We start from the raw sequence: 24393 nt of genomic DNA on the forward strand, positions 1-24393 counted from the left end.
CAGTGAAAATATATTTAAAAGCTTCTACTGTGATTCTGGAATTGCCTATTTCTCTTTTAGTTCTTTTTTTTTTTTTTTTTTGCTTCATATATTCTGAAGTTATATTATTAAATATTATAAATATAAGACTATTTTATCTTCCTAGTGGATTGACCCTCTTTCCATTGTAAAGGGTTACTTCTTACCTTACCGTTTACTTTGTCTGCTATTAGTCTAGCTGTATCAGCTTTCTTTTGGTTTGTGTTTGTATGCTTATCTTCTTTTTTTATGCTTATTCTATCTGTACCCTTGTATTTAAGATGTTTCTCTTACAAGCGGAAACCCTGGTGGTGTAGTGGCTAAGTGCTACAGCTGCTAACCAAGAGGTTGGCAGTTCAAATCTGCCAGATACTCCTTGGAAACTCTATGGGGCAGTTCTGCTCTGTCCTACAAGGTCACTGTGAGTCGGAATCAACTCGACGGCACTGGGTTTGGTTTTTTGGCTCTCTTACAAGCATTGTATTGCTGGGTCTTGTAGTTTTTAATCCACTAGCCAGCCACTGCTGTGTAGTTTTTAATACAGCCTGACAATATAAATTTTAAAAATTGTTTATGTTTAATATAATTGCTGAAATATTTGGATTTAAATCTACCATCATACTATTTTTTTTTCCTATTTGTCACATCTGTGCTGTTTCTTATCTTCTTCTTCTTACTTTCTTTTGAGTTAATCACGTAAGTTTTGCTATTTCATTTTTTCACGTCTTGGCAGTCACACAATCTTTTGACATTCTTTCAGAGGCCAGAGATTCCACATGCTGGATTTATTAAGGTATAATATAAATCAGTATTTTTTAATCAATTTCTGTAAAATGAAAAAAACCTTTGAGCGCTTTGACTGAATTTATCTTCTTTCTGACTTTTATGCTATCATTGTCATGTATTTTATTTGTACATATATTTAAACTCCATAAGATACTATTAGTATTGTTTTATATGGTCAATGTTAATTTAGACTAACTTACATTTGTACCTTTCCTTTATTCATTATTCTTTCCTACAATTTTATGCTGTCATTTAGCATCACTTTCCTTCTGCAAGGAGATCTCCCTTGTGGCTTTCCTTTAGTGTTGTTTGAGAATAGGTTGAGATTTAGTGTTGCACTGATGAAAATTCTTCCAGAAAACACAGTTCAAGGCCCTGGCTGCAGCTGAAATTTGCAAGAAACACAGATAAGAGAGGGTCATGCTGGACTGCACCGTAATGATGAGATTAACAAAATCCAGACCCTGAGAAATTCTATAGGTCAAATGGCCCAGGATCATCAACAGATAAGGTTTAAGGAAAAGCAGGGAATGGAGGGAGCTCCTGTAGTTTGGAAGAGAGTTACAAGGCATATCAAAAACTTTTTAATGGACAAGACTATACTATTCTGTCCAGTGATGCACACTGACATGCAAAAACTATAAAGAAACATAAGGAAGATTATAAAAAAGTATAATGAAAGAATAAAAGTTATTTTTAGGGAAGGCAGTGCATTATAATTGGGGTAGCACACAAGGAAGGGCTTCTGAATAGCTGGCAAAGTCGTATTTTTATATGGTGGTTGAAGAGTGTTTGCCAGAAAATAGTTAATGAAGCCATTTGTTTGGAGTAGTTTCTGAATCGGTGTTGTATAATAAAAAACCAAAAAATACATTAAAATTAGTAAATCTTATTTTCAGTATTGAATGAAAATTTTTCTAGTCATATAAGCCTAGTTTAGCAAGATATTTTTCTCCCTTAGAGATGGTATACCATTGTCTTTGACTTCCATAATTTTTTTAAAGTATTCAGTTGTCAATCTTATTGTTCTCTTTGAAGACAATGTGTCTTTTTTCTTCTAGCTGTTTTTGGATATTTTTCTCTGTGTTTTTAGTTTTCAACAGTTATATTATGGTGTGTTTTGTGTTTAAGATTTAATAGTTGAAATACTAAAACATTTTGTATTTGTCCATCAAGGGATTCATAGAGTTTCTTGTGTCTGTGTCTTTTCATCAGCTTTTGGAAAGTCTCTTCAAATATTGCTTCTGCCCCTTCTTGTTCTCCTTTCTGTCTTGCACTAAAATTACATATGTGTTAAACCTTTTTACAATGTTCTGGGTGGTGCAAACAGTTAAATGTTTGACTACTAGCCAAAAGATTGGAGATTCAAATCCACCCAAAGAAGACTTGGAAGACAGATCTGGCTATCTACTTCGGAAATACCGCAGTCTTGAAAAGCTTATGGAGCAGTTTACTCTGCACACATGGGGTCACCATGAGTCAGAATCTACTCAAGAGCAACAATGTATATATCCTACTGTCTTTTTCTCTATTTTGTATCTCTTTTTCTCTGTGTTTCAGTCTGGATATTTTCTACTGAGGATGTATTTTAGCTCACTTTTTCTCTCTTCATTTGTGTCCAATCCACTAATCTAACTATTGAATTTTTAATTTTAGTTATTGTATCTTCCAATGTGAGAATTTCTTCCTGATTCTTTTTATATATTGCTGTGGTCTACTGAAATTTTCCATCTCATTCTGCATTTTATTTAATATAATTAACACAGTATTTAAAATCTGTGTCTGATAACTCCAGTATCTTATAGTATCTCTATCCTTTATGGATCTATTTCTATTGCCTCCCAATGCTTTTCAATCATTTGGCTTGTCTACTGGTATGCTAGATTCCACTGGAGCCCTGGCGGTGTAATCGTTAAGAGCTTGGCTGCTAACCAAAAGGTCAGCAGTTCAAATTCACTAGCCACTCCTTGGAAACCCTATGGGACAGTTCTACTTTGTCATATAGGGTTGCTATGAGTCAAAAGTGACCTGACGGCAACTAACAACAACAACCCTGGCATGTTAAGATTTTTTCAATTTGAACACTGGTCATTATTATATGAAAAATTATAAAGATTATTTGAAGCTCTGGATGATGTTATCTTTCTTCACAGAGAATAGCTTGTCAAGTAATTAAGCAAGGCAAATCAGTGTAACTCAACCTGGCCTCGAGATGCTTAGAAGATGGGTTTTAGTGGTTGTGAGAGCTGGTCTATACCCCGTTTGCCCTTATTCTTAAAACACCACCTTTTAGAGGCCCCAACAGAAAACCTAGGGTATTTTCCATTGCCCTTCTCTCTAGCTGCCCATGAACTCCAATTTTGTCTCTTCAGCCACATATGAGCTGGCAAATGCTTTGAGGAGAAAGTAGAGTTGCATTTTTATCTCACTTCTCAGTATTTACCTTCTCTCTGGAATCTTGTCTACTAATGCCCTTGCTGCCTTGATAGCTCTCATATGCCTTCAAATTGATTTATTTTCTACTATTTCACCCAGTTTTTTCCCCAATCATTGTGGGTTTGTTGATAGGAACTAATCTTTCACAGTTGAAAAGAAAAGTCTGTCTTTAATTTGTTGTAGTTGTTGTTAGTTGCCACTGAGTCAATCAGACTCATAGCAAGCCCAAGTGTGCAGGGTAGAACTGTAATTACTATTTATTGATCACTTACTCAGAGACTCTGTTATTCTCTCAAAGCACTCTGAATTTTTCATTTATAGAACTCGCCGCAATTTGTAATTAACTATGTGTATTTTTCTTTTCTTATCATCTCTCTCCTTCTCTAGATTGTAAACTCCATGAGTCAGCAGAGATCATCCATGTCTGTTTTGCTCACCATTGAACCTTTGGTATCTAATCATATAAGGCACTCAATAAACATTTTTAAAGGATGAATGTGAGCTATTGGGCTGAGCATATTGTGTTATTGAATCCTCACTATAACCATATAAGGTAGGCATTGTTATCCCCATTTTAGAGAAAAGACTAACTGAAAATTAAACAGTTGAGTAACTTCCCAAGGTCACTATGCATTAAACCTATAAATCTCCAAATCCTGGACATTTAATTGTTATGCTTTTACAACCTTTAACGGTAGCCAGATTTTAGCTTTTCAATATAACTAGCTGAATCGAGTCGACTCTGACCCGTGGAGACCCCATGTGTGTCAGAGTAGAACTGTGTTCCATGAGTTTTCAGTGGCCAATTTTTTGGAAATAGATTGCCAGGCCTTACTTCCAAGGTGCCTCTATGGGGGCTCCAACCTCTCAGTTAACAGCTGAGTACGTCAACTATTTGCACCACCCAGGGACTGCTGTTTTTCAGGCCGTTAAAGTATCCTTTCAGTTGCTTCTCTTCATTTTCCTTTGTCTCCTTTTTCACATCCCATTGCTCATAAGTGTTTTATTAGTGAGTGAACTGGAGAAATAAAAGACAATGATGCTTACAATAACTAAGCAATGCATCTATGCTCCAGGACACCCAGGAAAGCACATTCACCCTCATGCCATGTGGTCAGCTTAGGTTCCTGGGCTCATTAATTTTTATTCTGCTGTATGAAACCATCTGAGATTATGCCTGATTTCAGCTACTTTGTGTTAAGAGTCCTCTTTTGACCTGAAGTTAAAATTTAAAAATCTCTGCCTTTTTGTCAGCATTTATTCTGTTGTTAATATGCTACAGCAAAGTTCTCTTACTCCTGAACTTGGGCCATTCTAGCACATTCCAGTGTTTACATACTCAAAACCAGGCAATTCACTTAAATATTGCATTCTTAAAGGGAATTGGGTACAACCTCTGGAAGACATAAATGATCACATTGTCACTTCGAGTCTGAAATACTTGTCATGCTGCTCACACTCAGGGCACTGTCTCCTCCTGTCCACCAGACCCAGACCTGGCTCAGCTCCCACCACATCTGTGAAGCCTGTTCAAACAAACTCCATCCCACAACAATGTATTTATTTTCCTCTCTGGCACCATATCTAGCATCAAACTGTCCTTGGAAAAGTTATTAAACATCTTTGAGCTCCAGTTTCTTCAATTAAAGTATGGATAAAAACACTTCCTTATGGGTTTGTTGGTAAATTTAAATGTCTCCAAATGTATCTATGCCCAACACAACAAGGGGCCCTGGTTGCATAATGGTTAAGCACTCAGCTGCTAACTAAAAGATAGGCAGTTTGAATCCACCAGTGGCTCCAGAGAGAAAAAGACCTGGTGATCTGCTACGTAAAGATTACAGCCTTGGAAACCCTATGGGGCAGCTTTACTCTGTCCTATAGGCTTGTTGGAAACCCTGGGGGTGTAGTGGTTAAGTGCTATGGCTGCTAAACTAGAGGCCAGCAGTTTGAATCCTCTAGGTGCTCCTCGGAAACTGTGGGGCAATTCTACTCTGTCCTATAGGCTCACTATGAGTCAGAATCGACTCGATGGCAGTGGGTTTTGTTTTGTTTTGTTTTGTTTTGTTTTGTTTTGTTTTGTTTTGTTTTGTAATAGGCTTGTTGGAGCTTGTGGTACAGTGATTAAGAACTCAATTGCTAACCATTTTGCCCAGGAGTATCTTACTTTATCTCTACCCAAGTGTGGACAAAGAGAAATGGAGCACAAAGTGATTGCTCATCAACAGAGGTAGATCATCAAATAGGCAAGGTAAATGAGCAATTTCACATTTTTCATCACATCATTCTGTTTCTAGGTATGGCTGGCATCTGCCTGTCTCCCAACCCACAGTGCCTTCCTACAGAATCAAAGCCTTTTTTCAAATTTGCAATCCCTGACAGGGATGGAAGACCCAGTAAGCAAGGTAAGCACAGGTTTACTTGTGCTTACTTACTAATCCGTAGTGATTAGTAAAACCCAGGTGAAATTGTTCACTACAGATGATCTGATAAGCAGGGTAAGCACCGTGCTTACCTTGGCTATTGGATAATCTGCCCCTGCTTATCGATATAGATATAGTCACTTGCATATCTAAGCAAAGACTGTGCTTTCAGCTGCAGTAGTTGGAGGACGTGGGTAGGATTTGGACACACATCAAGGATGAAACGAAGGTTGTCCAAGAGAGGGAACAAAAGGATCCATACCTCTAAGCACAAATCATCAACCACTGCCATCACCATTGCCGTCAATTCCAACTCATGAAGACCCTGAGTGTGTCAGAGTAGAACTGCTATCATAGGACAATTAGTAAACCCATTTGACAGCACTGGAGTCACTGGAAAGTCAGGAGGAGCCTGATGGTAAAGCACCTTTAGTGGAATGTATGTCATAGTGAGGAGCTCTTGGGAACATGAGTTGGCACGTGACATAATGATTGAGATACTTGAGCACATAAGCTGCAGGGCAAAGAGGCTGGAGGCTGAGGAACAAGTAGGAAGTTCTTACAACAGTCCTGGTATAAGCTGATAAAGGCCTCACCTCAAGTGACAGCAGTAAGAATGGAAAGGAAGGTATTTGTGTTCAGGCACTGTCTTCTAAAATATTTCTGTGGGCTCCACTTCTTTGGCTTCTTTCCCAATGCCATTATATGGCATATCGTAGTGTTTAAATATGCTTTTTAACTAGATGAGCTTAAAAAAAAAAAGAGTTAAAAACCAAAAGAAGATAATAAAATGGATTTAATTTTGAGGTCTATTAACAAAACATTGCGAGGGAATGAATGAATCAGCAAAGCCTCTGCAAAAAGAGACCTAGAATATAATATAATTGAGGGGAAGTGGAACATGAAAACTAGCGCTATTCTAATCACGAAGCAAAGAACATAACTATGGCAACCATTGTGATTTCTCTGGTAATGTAGACAGGTTCAGAACAGACAGAAAGAAGCAAATGCTTCTTAACATTAGTAAGAATGTTTTGTTCCCAAAAGGGCAAGGTGACAGCCATGGTAATAGGAGAAATAAAGTGAGCTGGTCAGGGAATTGGCCATGACTCTTTCAGGTGAGGAGACAGAAAAGGAGCTGGGAGACCTGTACCACCCTTGCTGGTGGAACCACATACCACTTCTCTCTTTGCCTGCCCTAGCAGGAACTAATCGAACAGAGCAGTGTCAATGAATATCCAGCTGAAGAGCTTGAGGAGAAATGTGTTGGGGTGTTTCAAGATACGGTAAAGATCAAGAGGTAAACCATCTACTTTTGGGGAAGCACAGAAATTTCTGAGGGTGAGGATTGGGTCGCTGAACTTAAGCACTTTGAGAGGATTCTGGTGCATGGTGAGGGGACCAGAAACAAAACGGTCTGGTCAGGAGTGCAGGAATTTTTCATGAGGGATGCTCTTCCTGAAGGCCTATTTCTAGGAAGCTCCTTTCCTTATGCTTTCATGGTAACAGCTTAACTAGCTAGCCTTTCCCTTTATCTACCAGCGATAGCCAAGAGAGTCATGGAGGGTTGGTCTCATCCTTCCCAGCCATTCCCATAGTCTAGACCAGAGCGTTGTGGAGGAGTTATCAGGAGGACCACTGATACTCCACTCCTACCCCAAGGAGACATGGGTATGAAGTCAGGGAGGCACCTGAGAAGATCCTGGGCCTGATTATGATGCATATGTCCCAATCCAACAGGCCCTAAAGAAGCAAGTGGCTTACCTTCAATGTCCTCAATGGTGAAGATTTCCGTTTGAGACTGCAAGGAGCATTTCATGCACAGATTCACAATTCTGGAAAATCATTGTATTTTGCTGGTAGGAAGACAGTGATCATTGAACCCATCGACCAGAATGGTTCGAAAAGCTTCCTAAAAATTTCGGAAGCCAGGATGGTGATGGAATTAATGGATGGGGTAGGAAAAATAATAAACATTAGATAACTAGAAACAACACTTACATATTTAAAGATGAGGGGGGAAATGAGGGAATCCTAAAGGCCAGGAAAGCCTCAAAGAAGGTAGTGAAGCTGCAAAGTGATCATGCTGATATCTGAGATTTTCCCTTATCCTCGGCCATCCTGCACTTTCCAAGAATTGCCAATGGAGAGATGGCACCACTCTGATACCAAATCGGTGTCACATTTGGAATAATATCATTGAGCAGTTCTCAGTACAGCATGAGGTTGGAGCTTTTTTCCCAATAGTGGTAAGGGGTTTATATTGACTCATCCTACTCTCAGCAGCACTGAGGCATATCACAGACATTTCTGAGAAGGACAGGAGAGGTTCCATTAATTAAAAGGCTTATTTGGGAACTTATAGGGACATTGGTGGGTCAGTGGTAGAATTCTTGCCTTCTATGTAGGAGACCTGAATTCGATTCCCAGCCAAAGCACCTCAGGCACAGCCACCACTGGTCTGCCAGTGGGAGCTTGTTTGTTGCTATGATGCTAAACAGGTTTCAGCAGCACTTCCAGACTAAGACAGTCTAGGAAGAAAGGTCTGGCAATCTGCTTCCAAAAATCAGTCAGTGGAAACCCTATGGATCACGGTGATCCAATCCATAATTGAATGGACACAACTAGGCAGCATTTCATTCCCTTGTATGTGGGGTCCTCATGAGTTGGGAGCCAACTCAATGGCAGCTAACAACAACAACATTTGGGGACGTAGCCTCATGACATTACTGTCTTTAGGCCCAAATACCAGTTCTCAAGAGAAATATTAAGCCAGCTGACATTGGCTGGCCCCTTCTTTGTGCCAAGCTCTGAGTCATCTCACCTAATTCTCACTCAGTAAAGCCTGGAAATCTACTTCTGAAAATTAGCCAGTGAAAACCTTATGGATTACAACAAAATATTGTCCATTATAGTGCTGGGAGATGAGCTCCCTAGGTTGGAAGGCACTCAAACTACACAGTGTCCTAAACAATGGACTAAAGTGGCTATTGGGGATGCCCTGAGCCCTATTTTACATAAAAAAGAACTTGACCCTCAGAGACTTGCAGTAATTAGCCCACCATTCTAAGTGGTAGAGCCAGGATTGAAATCCAGGTATGCTGGCTGCCCTCCAAAACCCTATCTAGTGGCCCTGTTATGACATTTAATACTACGAAACATAATGCTTACTGGGGGGGTGGCGGGGGTGGAGAGGTACCTTTATGAATTCCTCTGCTTTGTACATTGTTGGCCTCACCCGAGTCTTATCTTCTGATCCAAAAGACCACACTCCTCCCGCTGGGCAGCTGCACTGCCCAGCTCAGGTCTTCTTGGGAAAAGCTTTCTGGTGTGGCTGGCAGCCTTCTGAACTGCAGGCTTCTGCTGAAAAACAAAAAAAAAACAAAAATCTGAGTTGGAATTCAGTTGTACTTTGGACTCAGCCTTTTGGCCTGAACATCGAGAAGGGAGTCCAAGTCTCTGTAACCTAGAAAGAAAAGAGTTTCTGCAGCAAAGCAAATGTGACCTTTCAACAAGAAATTCTCCTTCATTGAGGCAAGGGGACAGGACCTCTGCTCCTTTGCTTAAGCTGCTCCATCACTTAGAAAACCACTGCCCCTGCTCTTCACCTGACTAACTTCTGCTACACACTCAGTAAGTCTCAAGTTAGGGGTTACTCCTTCCAGGAAATCTACCTTCTCCCCTCCTGACAGGATCCAGGGTCTCCCCCCTATGTCCCATCACACTCTGTCATTATGCTTTTTTCTTATGTGGCTTCTCCCCTGTTCAACTGTGAGCTACTGAAGGTTAGTGCTATGGATTGAATTGTGTTCCTCAAAATATGTACTAGAATTCTAACCCCTATATGGGTAGATACAATCCTGTTTGGGAATAAGGTTTTCTTTGTTATGTTAATTAGGTTATACCGAAGTAGGGTGGGTTCTAAATCTAATTGCTTCTGAGTTATAAAATGAGCAGAATAGACACATAGATGTCACACACAGGGAGGGGGGTGAAGGGAAGACAGATGCCATGTGAGGATCTCCAAGGAACCAAGGAACGACTGTGACTACCTACAAGAAAGGAATCAGCATGGCAAAGGCTCTGATTTAGAGCTTTAGCCTCCAATACTACAAGAAAATAAACTTCCATTCTTTGAAGGCACCGTCTTGTGGTACTTCTGTTACAACAGCACAGGTGACTAAGGTAGTCAGAAACAGATCTTCTTCCTCTAAGAATCCCTAGCACTATAAACTCTTAATGAATGTTGAGTAAATAAATGAATGAAGCCTTTGTGAGGACCGTAAGAGTAGCATTCATACCTGGAGTATAGGGGAGGCCAGGCACTTCCCATCTCAGATTCTAGAACTTACTCCTTCCTTCACCCCTTGAAGTTTGATTTTTCACAGCCACTCCTGAAGATGATATCAGAAATGCCTGGGAGATTGCCTTCAGCCATGACCTAGGTGGCTTAAGGAAGTTCAGCTCCTTGATTTGTGTCCACTATTCTAGGGAGGCCGAGAGCCAAGGGCCCTGTGCTGGTGGGTTCCCAGCTGCAAGGAGGAAAAGGGCAGCTCATGCTGTCGTTGTTAGGTGCTGTAGAGTCCATTCCAACTGACAGCGACCTTATGTGACAGAGCAGAACTGCCCCAAAGGGTTTTCTGGAGTATAATCATTACAGAAGCAGATCGCCAGGTCTTTCTCCCACAGAACCACTGGGCGTGTTTGAACCACCAGCCTTTCGGTTAGCAGCTGAGTGCTTAACTGTCTGTGCCACCAGGGCTTCTTTCACAATCCCACTTGACCACGTTTATTTCAGACAGTTATGGTTAAGGGTGCTTGCGGTTGGAGGGACAAGAATCAGAGGATGGTTCCATTCCATTCAGTGATGTGTCAATCAGTGTTGACTAAGCATTTGCCACCTTCTTGTGCTGATGCCTGTGGTTCACAAACAGTGCAAAGGTAACCCCGAGTACTGGGGCACCAGCCCGGAGCTAACACAGCAGGAATGAGGGGGCAGGGACTGGGGAAGGAAGCCCATCTCCCTGCAGCAATGTAGAACTAGGCAAAGGGTGAAACTAGCGTGCCTGAGGCTGCCTGCCCAGCCCAGCCACGCCCTGCCCAACTTCCGTGCCACCCTTGGGGCCTGGGTGGAGGCCAGGAGCTGCTGTAAGCATGAAGTTCAGTTATTAGCCCTCAGGGACTACTCTCCTTTATTAAGCCTCACCCCCACGCAGCCTCCATTGTGCACAGTTGGACTTGGGGGTTGGGGGTGGGGTGGAGGCCCTTCCTGCACTCCTTTTTCTCCCTCTGGTGGTGTAGCGGTTGAGAGCTCGGCTGCTACCCAAAAGGTTGGCAGTTCAAATCCACCAGCCACTCCTTGGAAATCCTCTGGGGCAGTTCCACTCTGTTCTATAGGGTAGCTATGAGTCTTTGCCTAAGAACTCAACCTGTGTCACCAGTATTTCAAATACCAGTAGGGTCACCCATAGTATACAGGTTTCGGAGGAGCTTCCAGTCTAAGACAGACTAGGAGGAAAGGCCTGGCAACCTAATTCTGAAAATTAGCCAGTGAAAACCCTATGGATCACAACAAAATATTATCCATTATAGGCTGGAAGATGAGTCCCCTAGTTGGAAAGCACTCAAAATACACAGTGGCCGCGACAATGGACTAAAGCATACAATGAAAGTGGAGATGGTGCAGGACAAGTCAGCATTTTGCTCTGTTGTACATGGGGTCACCACGGGTCAGAGTGAACTCAATGGCAACTAAAAACAACAAAATATAACGTGAATGATACAGTGCTTCAGAATATAATATACCATTAATAAATGATACCCATGTGACTATTATGGCTGCCCTTAATCTGACTTCTGCTAAGAAAGTAAGTCTGGCTAACATACCTGAATTGTAAAGAGCAGAGCGCAAAACACTTATGACAACTAGTCTCCAAGCTGCTCAGTGAGACCATAATGAGCGTGACTTGAAACAGCTCCTGAGCTGTGATGATCTGGGTTCAGGAAAATGCGTGCGTGCGTGCATGCTCGCCCTCACGTCCCAGTGGCGTGACCTCTCGTGGGGCACACTTCATCCAGCCTGGGTCTGTGCCAGTGCAAACACTTTCAGTGAAGGCCATTGCCCTCATTTCCAGGTATGAAGGTCTCCTGGGAAGCAGATGTGAACTTTTGCAACCCAAGTTACCTTTGCTCTGCAGTAAACAGATGAATCACGGTTGTTCCCAGAGGGTCAACTAATAAGCAGCCTTGGGCCACCCTGTCTGGTGACTTAGACGTTAAGACAATGCCCTTGGTGCCTACGAGGGAGGGAGTCATAAAGTTGGGCTTGAACGCTTTTTAAAGTTATCTTTGTTGGCTGATTGTTTGGCTAAAGGGACTGGTGTTGAGTTATTCCTGGCCTTTTAACAGCTTCTGTGATAAGTATAAGGAGCCCTGGTGGAACAATGGTTAAAGGGCTCGGCTGCAAACTGAAAGGTAAGCAGTCCCAAACCAACAGCCACTCTGCAGGCCAAAGATGTGGAAGTTTGCTTCCATAAAGATTTACAGCCTTGGAAACCCTATGGGGCAGTTCTACTCTGTCCCGTAGTTTCACTGTGAGTGGGAATTGACTTGACCGCCGTGAGGTTTTTTTTGTTTTGTTTTGTTTGGTGATAAGCATAATTAGGGTGAAAAGAGGGTGTTCCTTCTGAGGTAAAGGGTCAAGAAGATTAGCTGAGATAACTGACCTCAGTATACAGCTTAGCAAAGAGTGGCGGCTCAGTGGTAGAACTCTCCCCTTCCATGCAGGACGCTCAGGTTTGATTCTAGCCAATGAACCTCATTCACAGCCACCACCTGTCTGGCAGTGGTGGCTTGCAGGTTGCTATGATGCTGAACAGGTTCAGCACAGCTGCCAGACTAAGCAGACTACAAATAAAGGCCTGGTGATCTACTTCCAAAAATCAGCCAGTGAAAACCCTATGGCTCACAACACTCCAATCCACAACTAGTCACGGAGATGGTAAGGATTAGGCTTCATTTCATTCCGCTGTGGATGGGGTCACCACGAGCTGGGGGCCAACTCAGACAACCTCATAATAACAACGGACAACCTCCAAGTTCCACTTTTAGACATCACTTCTTTCCTTTTTCCAAGCTAAATATTTTCTGGGTGTTGTTAACAGAAGGGCAGACTAAAGGTTAAGCTTTCTACCTGGCCTATTCCTACCTGGATTTGGGAGGCGGTGAGAGTGGGAGAGGGGAACTAGCTTTAGTTTGCAGCCAAGTAGTTAAATATCACTTAAATCTATCCACTTCTTCACCTTCCCACCTCCAAGTCTGGGCCAGAATCATCAGAATATAATACATTTATACCTGCATATGAATGTCTTCACACCCTAGCCTCCTACTGGGCTCCCCACATTCCCTGTTGTCTCACAAAGCAGCCAGAAAGATCCTTCCTAATCTCAGATCTAATCATTTCAGTCCCTAACCTGAAACCCTTCAGAGACTCCCCGACATTCTGACATTCTGAGGATGAAGCCTCATCTATGACGTGAGCACCTTCACCTCCACTTGCTACAGACAGGTGAAGGTACCTCAGCCACTCTCAGCTCCTTTCCCTTCCAGGTCTTGGAACATTGTTCTTCCACCCCAGAGAATTTCTTCAATTGTAGCTAATTTTTAGAACCCTTCGACTTTCAGCTCAAACTTTACTGCTTTCAGGAAACTTTCCTTCCTCCCCCAGGGATGTTCTGACAAGCAAGCCCTTCTCATGCTGATTTTCAGATTCTAATGTTTCCGGGCTTTATTGTTACCAAAAATCAACCCGGTTGCCTAGACTCAATGGTGAGTCATGGCAACCGCATGTGTGTCAGAGTAGAATCGTGCTGTATAGGGTTTTCAGCGGCTGATTTTTTGGAAGTAGATTGCCAAGGCTTTTTTCCAAGGTGCCTCTGGATACATTTGAACCTCCAATCTTTTGGTTAGCAGCCAAGCATGTTAGCTATTTGTGCCACCCAGGGACTCTGGTTTTATCGTTGCTATTTGTTTAACCAGAACTTGAATTCCATGAAAGAGGGACCCCCCCTCTGTACTCCTCCCCAACTGCAATCTCAGTATCTAGCCAGGTAAATGCATTTCAAATGAACCCCAAAAGGACTTGTCAAAAAGAAGATACTTGCGATCCTTTCAACAGGTTCCCTGGGAAATCATCAAAGCAGTGGGGTTAAGAAAGGAGGAGAATGTTGTTCAGAGTAGGAGCCCTGGTGGTACAAATGATTAAGCACTGGGCTGCTAACCGAAAGGTTGGCAGTTTGAACCCACCCAGTGGCTCCAACAGAGAAAGTCCTGGCGATCTGTTCCCGTAAAGATTAAAGCCAAGAACTTGTGTTCACTGAAGGACTTTACCAAAAAAGTGAAAAGATAAGCTACCAACTGGGAGAATATCTTCAGAAGACCTATATCCAACAAGAGTATAATAACCAAAGTATATATAAAACTTCAACAACTTAACAACAAAAAGACAAGCCAATCATAAAATGGGTGAAGGACTTGAACAGACATTTCACCAAAGAGGACATTCAAATGGCCACCAACACATGAAAAGATGCTCAGCATCATTAGCCATCAGAGAGATGCAAATCAAAACCACAGTGAGATACCATTTCACTCCCACTAGAATGGTTAGAATTATATTAAAAAAAAAAAAAGATAATAACAAATGTTGATGATATGGGGAAACTGGAACTCTTATCCATTGCTAGTAGGAATGCAAAATGGTACAGCAGCTGTGGAAAACTGTGTTGGCTCCTCAAAAAACTAAAAATAAAACTACCAAATGACTGAGCAATACCAATCCTAGGTATATGCCTAAAAGACTTGAAAGCAGAGACTCAAAAAGAGACTTGCACACCAATGTTCATTGCAGCACTATTCAGAACAGCCAAAAGGTGGAAACAACCTAAATGGTCATCATCAGATGGATGAATAGATGAAATGTGGCACATACATATAATGGACTACTACTCAGCCAGTAGGAGAAATGAAGTCTGGATACAAGCTACAGTATGGGTGAAACTTGAAGACATTATGCTGAGAGAAACAGGCCAATCACAAAATGACAAATACTGTATGTAAAAATTACAGCCAAGAAAACCCGGTGAGGCTGTTCTACTCTGTCACATGGGGTCACTATGAATCAAAAACAACTCGGCAGCACCTGACAACAACAACAGAAGTAAGACATATTAACTCTTCTCAAAGCAATCAAAAAGCCACCAGTTACCTGAATCACTATGTGTAAGGTACTGCTAGATATTTAACCTATATGAAATATGCATTTTGTTGGAAATTGCAATTTTTTCAAAGAATTCTTTGCTAGGCTATCAAAGCTATTGTTAACAGCTCAGAAGAATCGGCATACTAGCTGACATTCCTTTAGCAGCTACAGTGGGCCAGGCACAACAGCCCTTTGAGGTAGACACTATCATTACTCCCATTTTATGGATGAGGAAACTGAGGAGCACAGGGAATTAACGAATGTGTCCAGTGCAATAGAGCTTAAGTAGAGACCATATATAAAACCAAGCACTGGTTTCCAGGGCATGCATCATGTCATACCGTCTCCCTGTGGAACTGCCTGGCATTTCTCAAAAGTTGTTGTTAGATGCCATTGAGTGGGCCCCCAACTCATGGTGACCCCATGCTCAATGGAACAAAATGGGGCCTGGTCCAGTGCCATCTGCAGGATCAGTTAAGCTTAGACCACTCTGGTCTACAGGGTTTTCATTGGCTAATTTTCAGAAGTAGATTGCTGGGCCTTTCCTCCTAGTCTACGTTAGTCTGGAAGCTCCGATGAAACCTGTTCAGCATCATAACAACACTCAAGCCTCCACTGACAGACAAGTGGTGGCTGTGCATGAGGTACATTGGGGGCCAGGAATCAAACCCAAGTCTCCTACAAGAAGGAGAAAATTCTACCACTGAACCACTACCCTCTTCCAAAAATTAGGGTACCTTTTATTTACAGGAGGAACCCTGGTGGCTTAGTGGGTAAGAGCTACAGCTGCTAACCAAAAGATTGGCAGTTTGAATCCAGCAGGTGCTCCTCGGAAACTCTATGGGGCAATTCTACTCTGTTCTATAGCGTTGCTATGAGTTGGAATCGACTTGAATGCAACGGGTTTGGTTTTTTGAGTTTTTGTATTTGCAGGAAAATACCATGTGCTGAGGATGTGCAATAGGTTTTATTCCCCATCCCAAGAGGTGGAGCTATTGGTAATGTCTCAGGACATAAAAGGGTGGGGCTTGATAAGTGAATTATTTCTGGAAAGGGCTTGTTATATCGTCAGTGACTAAGTAATTGTAGACACGAGGCGATGTAAAGATTACAGACTGTATAATCTTTAACTTCATCTAAAGGGCCTGGAGCTCTGTGACTTCCCGCTTGTTTTGTGGACTCAAATTGTGCAAATCTGAAAGAGCTCTGAGACTTAGGGGAAGTTATTATCAATTTCCCTGGCTCAAGTCTCTTGGCATATGGGTTCAAGGAAGCCAAGAGTGTCTGGCTGTTTATGCTTCAGTGCCCTAACCTGGAGAACTGACAGGATTCCCTGACTGTCCGCGTTAAGTGAAGACTACTGTGGGAACTTCATTGCAGGCCCAACTGCTGTAATAAAGTTTCATGCAAGGGGCATCTGCTGGTTGTTCCTAGTTTTGCACAGTGCCTTTTGTATTACTAAGTCCCTGGGCAGCACAAATGGTAACCTAAGAAGGTAAAACCCCCACACGTCTGTCGGATTATACTACCTGAAGGATGTTTACCGGTGTTTTATTGACTATGCAAAGGCATTCGACTATGTGGACCATAAAAAATTACGGATAACATTGTGAAGAATGGGAATTCCAGAACACATAATTGTGCTCATGAGGAACCTTTACATAGATCAAGAGGAAGTTGTTCAGATAGAACAAGGGGATACTGTGTGGTTTAAAGTCAGGAAAGGCGTGTGTCAGGGTTGTATCCTTTTACCGTACCTGTTCAGTCTGTATGCTGAGCAAATAATCCAAGAAGCTGGACTATATGAAGAAGAAAGGGGCATTAGAATTGGAAAAAGACTCATTAACAAACTGTGTTATGCAGAGAATACAACCTTTCTCTCTGAAAGTGAAGAGGACTTGAAGCACTTACTGATAAAGATCAAAGACCACAGCCTTCACTATGCATTACGCCTCCCCATAAAGAAAACAAAAATCCTCACAACTGAACCAATAAGCAACACCATGATAAGCGGAGAAAAGATTGAAGTTATGAAGGGTTTCATTTTACTTGGATCCACAATCAATGCCCATGGAAGCAGCAGTCAAGAAATCAAAAGACTCATTGCATTGGGCAAATCTGCTCCAAAGGGCCTCTTCAAAGTGTTGACAACCAAAGATGTCACCTTGAAGACTAAGGTGTGCCTGACCCAAACCATGGTGTTTTCAATTGAATCATATGCATACAAAGCAGGACAATGAGTAAGGAAGACTGAAGAAGAACTGACACCTTTGAATTGTGGTGCTGGCAAAGAATATTGAATATAACAAGGACTGCCAAAAGAACAAACAAATCTGTCTTGGAAGAAGTACAACCAGAATTCTCCTTAGAAGCAAAGATGGTGAGACTGCATATTACATACTTTGGACATGTTGTCAGGAGGGATCAGTCCTTGGAGAAGGACATCCTGTTTGGTAAAGTACAGGGTCAGTGGAAAAAAGGAAGACCCTCAACAAGATGGATTGGCATAGTGGCTGCAACAATGGGCTCAAGCATAACAACGATTGTGAGCAGGACCAGGCAGTGTTTCGTTCTGTGGAACATAGGGTCACTATGAGTCAGAATCCACTTGACAGCACCTAACAACAGCAACATTAACCTAAAGGTTGGCAGTTTGAACTCACCCAATGAAACATTATGGCCAAGAAAACTCTATGGAGCAGTTTTACTCCATAACACATGGGGTTGCTGTGAGTCAGAAACAAGTTGAAGGTAGCAAGTTATGTGTTTTTTTTTTTTTTTTTCTCTTGTTTTATTAGCCCAGATCCACTGGGCAGGGACATTAACCTAATTGTTCAAGACAGGTAGAGGTCCTGAGGTCTTAGCTGTCAACAATATTTCCATTACTACTATGTATTGGCACATGTCCTCTCTCCCTTATGCTTTGTAAGTTATTGGAGTCCTCCTGACTTCCAGTAATAAAATCATTTGCTCTATCTCCATGCCTGAAGGCAATTCCTGGCCTGTTTAACTCTTTCCCAGCTTCTTGAGCCTGAGAAATAATTTTTTTTTTTTACTACGTGAAACTCAAAAATGCTACAGGTATTTCCTCCTTTTGATAATAACAAAGTTTTGACATGTCAGGCAGTTTATGTGTACTTTTTCATCTAATCCTCACAACACTCTATGAGTACTTACTATTAGTAGCACATTTTGCAGATGCGGATACTGAACAGAGAGGGTTTGTTTGTTGTTTTTAAGGTTCTGGTGAAATTTTACTGAAGGTACCTGTTCAGTATGCAACATGCAGGAAATTACATCCTTTGCCACTATTTACATTCAGGACGAAAACATTTAGATGCAAACTAAAAATGGGTGTGTGAAGGTACATAGATTTCAAAATTCTCTTAGGGTATATATGTGAGGCCCTGTCCCCTTTTTTGTGCTTTAGGTGAAAATGTACAGCTCAAGTTAATTTCTCATACAAAAATTTATATACATATTCTTTCATGACATTAGTTGCAATCCCCACAATGAGACAGCACACTTACCCTTTTCACTCCAGGTTCACTGTGTCCATTCAACCACTTCCTGTCCCTTCCTGCCTTCTCATCCTGCCTCTGGACAGGAGCTGCCTATTTGATCACGAGTATATGACTGAACCAAGAAGCACGCTCCTCTCATGTGTTATTTTTTGTTTTAGAGTCCTGTCTAATCTTTGTCTGAAGAGTGGGCTTCCAGAACGGTTTCAGTTCTGGGTTAACAGAGCATCTTGGGGCCATAATTTTGGGGATTTCTCCCACTCTGTCCAGACTCTCTGTTGTGTTCCCTGTCAGGGTAGTCATTGGTGGTAGCCAGGCACCATCTAGTCCTTCTGGTTTCAGGCTGGTGGTTGTTTGTTTGTTTTTAAGTGACCTCTCAAATGTCACACAACTAATAAGCAGCAGAACTGGGACGTAAATTCAGGTTACTGGCTTCAAGAGCTCTTGTGCATAACTATTATGCTATGCTATTCTACTTCACTTACCTGAATTATTTATACTTTGAACCATTTTCTCCATTACAATTGTAGCCTTGATTTGGTGTTTGCTTGTTTATCAAAAATATAGTCCTGAAACTAATTAAAAATGGGTCAAAGACCTAACTATAAAACCAAAAACTAAAGATCATGGAAAAAAAATAGAGTCAATGCTAGAGGCCCTAATATATGACATGTGTAGGATGCAAACCATAACTACCAACACACAAACACTAAAAGATAAGTTAAATAAGTGGAATCTTCTAAAAATTAAATGCTTATGCTCACCAAAAGACTTCACCAAAAGAGTAAAAAGAGAGCCTACAGACTGGGAAAAAAATTTGGCTAAGAAAAATCTGACAAAAGTGTAATTTCTAAAATCTATAGGAAAACCCAACACCTCTACAACAAAAAGACAAATAATCCAATTTAAAAATGGGCAAAAGATATGTGAACAGTCACTTCACCAAAGAAGACATTCAGGTGGCTAACAGACACTTGAGGAAATCCTGGTGATCACTAGCCATCAGAAAAATACAAATCAAACTACAAAGAGTTATCATCTCACCCCAACATTACTGGCACAAATCAAAAAACAGAAAATAACGAATGTTGGAGAGGTTGAGGGAAGATTGGAACTCTTACGCACTGCTAGTGGGAATGCAAAAGGGTACCACCATTTTAGAAAACAATATGGCATTTCCTTAAAAAGCTAGAAGTAGAAATACCATACATGCAATCCAGCAATCCCACTCCATATTACCCTAGAGAAATAAAATCCACCACACAAATAGATATATACACACCCATGTTCACTGCAGCATTATTCACAGTAGCAAAAAGATGGAAACAACCTAAGCACCCATCAACAGATGAATGGATAAACAAACTATGGTACATACACACAATGGAATACTATGCAACCATAAAGAACAATGATGAACCTGTGAAACATCTCACAACATGAATGAATCTGGAGGGCATTATAGTGAGTGAAATAAGTCAATCACAAAAGGGCAAACACTGTATGAGACCACTATTATAAAAACTCATGAAAAGGTTTATAAACAGAAAGAAACTATCTTTGATGGTTAAGAGGGAGGGGAGTGGTGGGGAAGGAAAAACACTAACTAGACAATAGATACGTGGTCACTTTGGTGCAGGGTAAGACAGTACACAACACTGGGGAAGTCAGCACAACTTAACCAGGGCAAAGTCACAGAAACTTCATAGATACTTTGAAACACCCTGAGGGACCCATTTACTGGGCTGAGGGCTGGAGACCATAGTCTCGCGGGACATCTAGCTCAATTGGAATAACATAGTTTATAAAGAAAATGTTCTACATCCTACTTTGGTGAGTAGCATCTGGGGTCTTAAAAGCTTGTGAGCAGCCATCTAAGATACATCTACTGGTCCTACCCTGTCTGGAGAAAAGGAGAATGAAGAAAACCAAAGACACAAGGGAAAGATTAGTCCAAAGGATTAATGGACTACAACTACCACAGCATTCACCAGACTGAGTCCAGAACAACTAGGTGGTGCCCAGCTACAATTACCAACTGCTCTGAAAGGAATCACAATAGAGAATGTCTTAGGCTGGGGTCCCTAGAGAAGCAAAACCAGGGCACTGTATTAATACATATGTAGTGAGGATTATATAAAGGAAATAGCTCATGTGGTTGTAGAGGCTGGAAAGTCCCAAGTTCATGGGTCAGACTGGAGGCTTCTGCTGACTCACATAGCCACTGGTGCTGGTGAATCCAAGATCAGAAGGTCAGAGAGGAGGCCGCTGGCTCAAGGCTGTGGAGGCTGATGAATCCCAAGACAGCAGGTAAGTTGCTACCTCAGGGCCCAAGAACCGGAGGTCAGACAAACAGGAGCCAGCTGCAGGATCCAGAGAGAACAAAAGCCAGGGAGCTTACATTGTCCACCTACATTGGATGCAGGCCACACCCCCAAGGAAACTCCCTTTCAACTGACTGGTTGCTCACAACAGATCTCATCATGGAGATGATCACAGTATATCAGATCTCATTATGGAGGTGATTACATCATTAAAACCTGCAGACTACATCCTAACTACCAAACCACTGAGGATCATGGCCCAGCCAAGTTGACACACAACTTTAACCATCACTGAGGGTCCTGGGCAAAGAAGGATAAAAATGTAGAACAAAATTCGAACTCACAAAAAAAAGACCAGACTTACTAGTCTGACAGAAACTGGAGAAACCCCAAGAATATGGCTCCCGGACGCCATTTAACTCAGCACTGAAGTCGCTCCCAAAGTTCACCCTTCAGCCAAAGATTAGACAGGCCTATAAAACAAACAATAACCCTCATAGTTCAAGCATGTTTACTAGACTAAATGGACACACAAGCCCAAAAGCAAAGGTGAGAAGGCAGAAAGGGACAGGAAAACTGGACGAATGGAAACGGGGAACCCGAGATCGAGAAGTTGAGAGTATTGATACATTGTGGGGTTGGCAACCAATGTCACAAAGCAATTCGTGTATTAATAGTTTAATGAGAAAATACTTTTCTCTGTAAACTTTCACCTAAAGCACAATAAAAAAAAAAAGTATATGTATAATCCTGAGAAATTACGATGTACTTTTCATCGTTACTCATTTGCTGTTACACATATTCTCCCCCTCCCCAACATTTGACCACATTTACCGCAAATCAGACACATAAATTTAGATGCATTCTTTCTTCTTATGAGATCAAATTGTTCTCTTTCTCATACACAATCACCTTACCAGTTCTTACCAAGGTGATCTAGTACCTATTATTTATAAGCCTCTTTGGAAATTAAGGGGATCTTCTTGAAAAGAGGTAGTGTCCCTAATAAGTGTGGACTCCAAGGAAGATATAGGGGCCCTACACCTGGGCAGGTGATGTTGTTTCTCTAAATGAGAATAAAACAATGTCTGAAACATTTTGGGATTTCATTTCACCTTGGATATTACCCACATGACAAACTGGGTTGGATAAATGCATCCTATGCACCTCTTGGAACAGAATGAACGCAGAATGTCCCTTCTAAAACTGATGCCTGGCTGTGACAATAACCAGATAGTTGTATACAATGTGACAAACAATGAGATTGGAGGCAAAAGACCTGGGACAAATCTCAGCTCACCCCTTACTCATCTTATGACCTACTTTGAGTCTTGGATTTTATTTCTTCAAAATGAGCCTGAATATCTATCCTTGGTCTAGACTGTTCAGAGAGCTAAATAAAATAACATGGGACAGCTGCCTAGCATGGTGACTAGCACACAGTTATCAGCTGACATCAAGTCATAGCAACCTCATGTGTGTCAGAGTAAAACTGTACTCCACAGAGTTTTCAATGGCTGATTTTTTTGCAAGTAGATTGCTAGGCCTTTCTTCCAAGGTACCTCTGGGGGGACTAGATCTTCAACTTTTCAGTTAAAAGCTGAGTACATTAAACATTTGTACCACCCAGAAACTCCAAAAACCAGTTGTTATTTAGTAGATTCTGACTCATGGAGGCCCCACAGGCTCTCACTAAATGTGGAAGTGAAATGTGACATGATAGAGTGAGTGGCTGAGTCAAGAATGCGCCATGAAAAGCATCTAAACTTTTTTCTGTAAGATAATTTGTTAAAAATGAGCATTTTTCTCCATCTGAGATCCCTAAGCTTCCAGAGGTATAACAGAAGTGAAGTTTCAGCCACTTAACATGAAACAGCAAAGAAACAAAGCGGAAAATAAGTGATTCGAAGACTATCAGAGAAACGGGGTTGTAGCCTCTAAGAATAATTTTATTTCTTCTAGTTTCTGGCTCGGGGCAGAGGAGTTGCTAGAATATCCTTTTTGTTAATTTAGTTAATTTTTTTAACATTGGAATTCTTCTAAAGTTTTTTTTTATTGTGCTCTAGGTAAAAGTTTATGCTCAAGTTAACTTATCACTCAAAATTTATGCATATATTGTTTTGTAACATTGGTTGCAATCCTCACAATGTGATAGCATGCTCCCCTTTCCACCCCAGGTTCCCTGTGTCCATTCATCCAGGTTCTGTCCCTTCCTGCCTTCTCATCCTGCTTTTGGACAGGAGCTGCCCATTTGGTCTTGAATATTCAAATGTACTAAGAAGCACTTTTCTCATATGTATTATTGTTTGTTTTATAGGGCCATCTAATCTTTGTCTGAAAAGTGGACTTCGGAATGGTTTCTGTTCTGCCTTAACAGAGTGTCCAAAGGCCATAGCTTCAGGAGTTCCTCCAGTCTCAGACCAGTAAGTCTGGTCTTTTTACATGAATTTGAGTTCTGTTCTACATTTTTCTTCTGGTCTTTCTGGGACTCTCTGTTGTGATCCCTGCCAGGGCCATGGTTGGTGTAGCCAGGCACCATCTAGTTATTCTTGTCTCAGACTGGTGGAGTCTCTGGTTCATGTGGTCCTTTAGTTCTTTGGGCTAGTATTTCCCTTATGTCTTTGGTTTTCTTAATTCTCCTTTGCTACCAATGGGGTGGGACCGATAGATGTATGTTAGATGACCACTCCCAAGCTTTTAACACCCCAGACACTACTCACCAAAGTGGGATGTAGGACATTTTCTTTATAAGTGATGTTATGCCTGTTGACCTAGATGTACTCTGAGACTGTGGTCCCTAGGCCCCAGCCCCAGATACTCAGTCCTTCAAAATGTTTGGATGTGTTTACGAAATGTCTTTACTTTTACTTTAGTTTAGCTGTGCTGTCTTCCCTGTATTGTGTGTTGTCCTTCCCTTCACTGAAGTTGACACTTGTCTACTATCTACTGAATGATTTCTCCTCCCCACCACTCTCCGCCCTTGTAACCATCAAAGATTTTTTTTTCTGTGTGTAAACCTATTCTTGGGTTATAATAGTGGTCTCATACAATATTTGTCCTTTTGTGACTGACTTCTTTCACTCAGCATAATACCCCCCAGATTCCTCCATGTTATGAGATGTTTCGCAGACTCATCGTTGTTCTTTATCATTGCATAGTATTCCTTTGTGTGTATGTACCATAATTTCTTTGTCCATTCATCTATTGATGGACATTTAGGTTGTTTCCAGCTTTTTACTATTGTGAATAGTGCTGCAATGAACATGGGTATGCATATGTCTATTCGTGTGACAGCACTTATTTCTCTAGGGTATATTCCTAAGAATGGGATTGCTAGATCATATGATATTTCTATTTCTAGCTTTTTTTTCCTTTCTTTTTTAAATTGTGCTTTAGATGAAGGTTTACAGAACAAACTAGTTTCTCATCAAACAGTTAGTACACAAAGCTGTATGACATTGGATAATAACCCCAAGACATGTCAACGCTCTCTCTTCTCAACCCTGGATTCCCTGTTACCAGCTATCCTATTCCCTCCTGCCTTCCAGAGCCTGCCCCAGGGCTGGTGCACCCCTTTAGTCTTGTTTCGTTCCATGGGCCTGTTCAATCTTTGGCTGAAGGGTGAA

General features: G+C 41.5%; 1 long non-coding RNA gene across 1 annotated transcript; it reads right to left on the reverse strand.

The window, feature by feature from the left end:
* Window positions 1-119: 119 nt before the first annotated feature.
* LOC111751336 (uncharacterized) lies at window positions 120-24393 on the reverse strand. Its single transcript, XR_002786402.2, has 5 exons — window positions 20661-24393; window positions 7428-9023; window positions 6260-6411; window positions 1005-1189; window positions 120-844 (listed from the first exon to the last, which is right to left on the reverse strand). It is a non-coding gene; the product is annotated as an uncharacterized LOC111751336 (long non-coding RNA).

Source organism: Loxodonta africana, chromosome 17, assembly GCF_030014295.1.
Source record: "Loxodonta africana isolate mLoxAfr1 chromosome 17, mLoxAfr1.hap2, whole genome shotgun sequence".
Lineage (NCBI taxonomy): Eukaryota > Metazoa > Chordata > Mammalia > Proboscidea > Elephantidae > Loxodonta > Loxodonta africana.